The sequence below is a fragment of the Orcinus orca genome, chromosome 11, assembly GCF_937001465.1.
Source record: "Orcinus orca chromosome 11, mOrcOrc1.1, whole genome shotgun sequence".
Lineage (NCBI taxonomy): Eukaryota > Metazoa > Chordata > Mammalia > Artiodactyla > Delphinidae > Orcinus > Orcinus orca.
The window spans coordinates 68,742,676-68,749,008 of record NC_064569.1 but is presented as its reverse complement, the minus strand read 5'-3'; the positions used below and the strand labels follow the sequence as shown (position 1 = coordinate 68,749,008).

At 34.6% G+C, this 6,333-nt stretch overlaps 1 protein-coding gene across 1 annotated transcript in view; it reads right to left on the bottom strand.

The window, feature by feature from the left end:
• Positions 1-6,333, bottom strand: part of LRRIQ1 (leucine rich repeats and IQ motif containing 1) — a 271,088-nt gene that overhangs the window by 196,808 nt on the left and 67,947 nt on the right. The window contains exon 4 of the mRNA XM_049694936.1: positions 1,490-1,544. The gene's annotated coding sequence lies outside the window, so the exon portion shown is untranslated. The remainder of the gene's footprint in view (positions 1-1,489; positions 1,545-6,333) is intronic.

The window sequence follows — 6,333 nt, the reverse complement described above, 5'->3', positions numbered from 1 at the left end:
ATTTGGTTTTTCAAAATATCAAATTCTGGAGAGATTGGAATTGACATATATACAATATTGATACTATGTGTAAAATACATAACTAATGAGAACCTACTGTATAGCACAAGGAACTCTACTCAATGCTCTGTGGTGACCTTAATGGGAAGGAAATCCAAAAAAGAGGGGATATGTGTATACATATAGCTGATTCACTTTGCTGTACAGTAGAAACTAACACAACATTGTAAAGCAACTATACTCCAATAAAAATTAATGTAAAAAAATACCAAATTCTGTAGCTTATGACTTTACCTTGACTTATTTTATGAATTTAGAGAATATCATCATATATGCTAATTTCAAAATATGGTAAATTATCACATATATTTTGAGTTTCTTATGTAGAAAAAATACCTATATGATGTTAAGAAAACACTAAGTAAGCAATTATAACATATACTTTTGCAAATTTAAGGAAACAATACTGATTTATAGGAGATTTAAAAGAAAGATTGAAAAATCTTCATGACACTACATCCACATTGAATTAATAATTTATTTCTCTCTTCTTATAGTGCTTGCAAGTGAATAATAAATTTAAAATTTGACAGATTTGGATATACTTTAGTGGCAATAATAAAATATTAAAATAACAATGAATTTTTAACTATAGCAAAAATAATCTATTCTAAATACTCGTTGAATTCTCATACTCATTACTTTCTCCTCATTCTTTCCCTTTTTTTATAAGTTTTGTTCTGTGCATGTATGCACAATTCTCTGAAGGATATAAAAATAACCTACCTGTTCTATTTTCCTAACAATGATACTGTGAGAACAGAAAAAAAGTCCTTTGAAAAAATAAAAGCTGCTATACAGATATGAGGTATTATCATATCATTGCTGTCCTTTATAGGAAAAGGCTGCCTTGACCTTGAGGAAATGAAGAAAGAATAGATTAACTGAAGATCCTGCATAGAAGGATCTGCTCCTATAGAAGGCTCACTCTTATTTACTAATTCAATCATATCTCTTTTCATCTGTCTATTCAGTACACTGCAGATTACAGAGACCTATGGACTTTTTTTTTTTTTTTAGTCAGCACAAAAGAAAATAGAATAACGATTTTTTCTGAAGTGACCTGTAAATAGACATGCCTTCTAAATTTAAGGGAAATTTTCTTGGGATTTAAAGCTCATTTTCAAATTCCTGTTTTCTCTAAAATATGCCACCAGAACACACTGATAGCAAAAATCTCTCTCCTACTTGGGAGTTGAGAACCAACTTATTTGTAATCAAATAAATATTATAGAAATATATTCTGATATATTTGTTTTTTGTATCAAGAAAACAAAAAAGGTCTCTAGATACTAGATTGCCTATTTTTAGCTACTACAGTTAAATCACAAAATATATGCACTACTGATCAAATCTATCACCTTTATGATTTTAGGAAACATTGTCTTAAAAGATGTTGCTTTACATCTTGAATAAAATAAAGACTTACTTGGTAAGATAGAGTAGATCAGGATCATATCTCTCTCAATATTTGTTTTTCATTTCTGAAATAGAAAACGTAGAAAGTTCTGAAAATCAATCTGGATCACAGTGAATTAAAATTAAGGGCAACACATAATCCTGACTTCCCCTGCAAGTTGTTATATCACTTGCAAAATACATTTAGCTTACTTCAGGCTCCCCATTTTAATTATGTTTCCAAAAATCAGGACTGTTTTGTGATGGTACTATATAAGTGACCTACTTAAAAATTCCTTTTATCTTCTTTTCTTCTTCCAGATAAATATGCATGCATTCAGTCAACAAGCATTTATGAAGAACCTACTATGTACCAGAGACATTACTCACTTATGAGATATGAAGATGAATAGATAACATGTATAGTTCCTCTTCAGGGCTAGCTTCAGGAGCATACAACCTGTCTTTAGAAGAGCTCCACACTTGGCTTAATACTTGGCAGTTGCCATCTTGAAATTCTTAACTTTTGAACAAGGGACCTCACATTCACATTTTGCGTTGGGCTCTCTAAACTAGGTAACGAGCCCTGTCCCTGTAGTTAAACTCAGAGTCAGTCACACATCCTGACATGTGAACAAATAAATTGTGTGCATGTTATAATTTTTATGGACACCCAGAAGGAAAATGCCTAAGTTTGCTTTAGGAAATCAGAGAGCACTTCAAAAAGGAGAGTCACTCATTCAACAGTTACTTATTGAGCAACTGCTACTTCTTGGGCACTGTTCTAAGTGCTAGAGAAAGAGTAGTGGATAAAACAAAGCAAACAAAATATCATGAAGGTTACATTCAAGTCAGCAGAGCCAAACAACAACATATAAACAAAATTATTATGTCAGATGGTGGGAAGTGCTATAGAGAAAAAATAAGTCAGGAAGTAGAATAAGGAGTGTTGGGGAATTATGAAGATTGCAGTTTGAAATAGGCTGTACAAAGATGGCCTCATGGAGAAAATGACTTTTGAAAGAAGAACCAAAGGAAATGAGAGGATAAGGGGAAAGAGCACTTCAAGCAAGAGGAAACAGCAAGTAGGAAGGAAGAAAGGGTCTGAGACAAAAGTGACCTGTAAAACCTTGCTCAGTACTTCACAATGTAGGTGGCCAATAAATGTTAATGATCTTTAATGGGTCAGATTACTCAGGATGCCATCAGTTATAAAACCCTATTGCCAGGAATTCCTTGGCGGTCCAGTGGTTAGGACTCCGCGCTTCCACTGCAGGGGGCACATGTTTGATCCCTGGTCAGGGAACTAAGATCCCGCAAGCTGCAAGGTGTGGCAAAAAAAAAAGACACACAAAAAAACTGAACAAACAAAAACCCCAATTGCCCTCTGAGGTTGTCTGACTCTGTACTCTATGGTTTTGATTCCATTAGGCAATCACAAATAAAATCTGTCCAAATTTGTTTGGTAAACAATAGCTGCTAGTTCGGTTAGTCACTGCCACCCACATTTCCTTTCTCCAGGCACCTGAATAAGAGATGTTGGCAGAACAAAAACTTCTTTAAAAGGATTTCAATGAAACAAAATTTTAAGAGAATACAGTGGAAATACTGTTAGTCCTATTTGTTTAATGTTTGCAACATTTTTTGTTTGTTTGTTTTTGCGCTACGCGGGCCTCTCACTGCTGTGGCCTCTCCCGTTGCGGAGCACAGGCACCGGACGCGCAGGCTCAGCGGCCATGGCTCACGGGCCCAGCCGCTCCGCAGCATGTGGGATCCTCCTGGACCGGGGCACGAACCCGTGTCCCCTGTATCGGCAGGCGGAATCTCAACCACTGCGCCACCAGGGAAGCCCTAATGTTTGCAAAATTTTAAAAATATGTGTATGCCTTTATTTTCTCTTTCTGATCTTAGGGGAATAATTCTTCAGGGACATAAGAGCCCCTGGCAAACAGAAAATACAAAAATCTAATGCTTTTACTGCCATGATATAAGGCTACAAAAGAAAAAAAAAACTTTTTATTTTTTACACTACCTGTTATGTTTCATTATTTAACCTCTTTATTTTTCTTCTCTATTCCTTTTTCTTTTTAAGTCACCCATTAAATGAAAGTGGATAATGGCATATTTCCAGTAAATCTATAAATATTTGTTGAATGATAATGGGTTTTAACACTATATAAATGATAAAACCAGGGAAAGCAGAAGCTATTTCTTGACAAATCAAATTATTTTAAGATTAGCCTTTGATAATATTCTGAATATTTGAAACAAAGTAAAAGGAAACTTTTTTTTTACAAGAGCATTTGTAATGTGAAAACAAAGTGTGTAATCATTGTTGAAAATTATTAAAGCTTATTATTAATTGTATTCAAGTATAGCAGACATTCTCCTGAATGTCTGAAAAGATTTATGGAATGAAAAACATGCAGAACTGCTCACTTCTTTAATTAATAGTTCATCCCAATTGCACATTTTATTTCAGGGAAAAAGTATAAAAGATACTGGACCACAGAATATGTTTGTAAGAATCTCTACAGTTTTTTTAATCAGAAAATTGGTTTAATATTTGTGTAAATGTATGTGTATAAATAGTATTTAAATTATTATATGTAGTGGAATTAGAAAGAAGATATATGAAAAAATTCAGTCATTTCATTATAATTTTCTAGGGTATAAACACATTATGAGTAAATCAGATTTTATAACTGATTTTCAGTGTAAGTTGTTTACTATTTATTCATTTATTTGATTTTGTTTCACTTGGGAGGAAATGCTAATTTTTTTCTTTTTGAAATGTATTTTATTACTATTGAAACTCCAGAAAACAGAAAGTATTGGGAAAGAGTTAAGCAACAAGATTAGATTAGAACAAAATCAGCAATTTTCCTGTTGTATTAAGTATATCACTATCTAGTGTGTCTAAATACCACTGAGTAAAAATGGCCAGCATGTCACGGGGCAACAAATTTAAATCAATTGAGATTATTGATGTTTGACTTTCGGGTATAGACGTTTTCTTTCAACTCAAACATGCCTGCACTATTATTGGATATATGAAACTGTGCTTTTAATTAGTAATTCTTACTAAACACAAGAAACAGGTAACCTTGCATCCCATCATACCAATTTATTACACATATTATTATATGATGTTTATCATGTCATATATTCATCCATATTATTAAAAATATTGCCAAAACCATTTTCCCATCTTTCACTTTTGGTCTATTTCAAAGCCAATCAGTCTTTTTTCTATAATATTTCTGATGTCTCTGATCAACCTATAGACACTGTACCAGAAGTAGATTTTTCATCAGAAAATTCAGCTTTTTCAGAAACATTACCTATCTTTATTTTCTCTAAATTAAAATCTATAAGCCCCAATATTACAACCATAGCTGGGTGGACCTTCTCATTCCCTAGGCTTCTATAGGGAGATTCATCTGTTACCAAGAGGATGAAAACAATAGTCCTCTCATTTTCTGAGCATATGGGTTTCCTTAAGCCCTCTACCACCACCACTCCATAAACTCTTACTGTAGGGTATAGGCTAAGTTTTGCCCAATTCAGTTGGTCCACCCTCTTTGCAAGACGTGCAAGAATGTCTTGCATTATACTTTTGAACATGAGGGTGTTTTCAAGCTATTTGTTCTCAGCCTGAGCCCTCAACCACAGTCCACATATAGGTCAGCTTTGAGTACTGTGATTTAGTGTCCCCATCGTATCACAAGTATACATCAAATAAATTAATTTATTAACAAACACATGGATGCATCTTTCACTTGTGATCTCATACTCGGAATAAAAGGCAGTATCCTTTACCTCATAAAGTTTCTGAAGACCTTCTGTGCAGGAAAGAGTTAGTGTAGTAGGCCTGAGACTGTCTAGTCTTAGAAAATCCTGCATGTAAGATGGCCTCTTAGCTTACACCTGGGAACTTGGCTGATAAACAGTTCCCCACACTGATGGGAAACTTCCTTAAATGACAAGAGTGACTCATTGTACTTGTACATGTCAATCCCAATCTCCCAATTCATCACACCACCACCACCACCACCTGCTGCTTTCCCCGCTTGGTGTCCATAAGTTTGTTCTCTACATCTGTGTCTCAATTTCTGCCCTGCAAACTAGTTCATCTGTACCATTTTTCTGGGTTCCACATATATGCGATAATATACAATATTTGTTTCTCTCTTTCTGACTTACTTCACTCTGTATGACAGTCTCTAGGTCCATCCACGTCTCTACAAATGACCCAATTTCATTCCATTTTATGGCTGAGTACTATTCCATTGTATATATGTACCACATCTTCTTTAACCATTCATCTGTTGATGGGCATTTAGGTTGCTTCCATGACCTGGGTATTGTAAATAGTGCTGCAGTGAACATAAGGGTGCATGTTTCTCTTTGAATTATGGTTTTCTCTGGGTATATACCCAGTAGTGGGATTGCTGGGTCATATGGTAATTCTATTTAAGTTTTTTAAGGAACCTCCCTACTGTTATCCATAGTGGCTGTATCAATTTACATTCCCACCAACAGTGGAAGAGGGTTCCCTTTTCTCCACACCCTCTACAGCATTTGTTGTTTGTAGATTTTCTGAGGATGCCCATTCTAACTGGTGTGAGGTGATACCTCTTGTAGTTTTGATTTGCATTTCTCTAATAATTAGTGACGTTGAGCAGCTTTTCATGTACTTCTTGGCCATCTGTATGTCTTCTTTGGAGAAGTGTCTATTTAGGTCTCTGTACATTTTTGGATTGGGTTGTTTGTTTTTTTAATATTGAGCTGCATGAGCTGTTTATATATTTTGGAGATTAATCCTTTGTCCGTCGATTCGTTTGAAAATATTTTCTCCCATTCTGAGGGTTG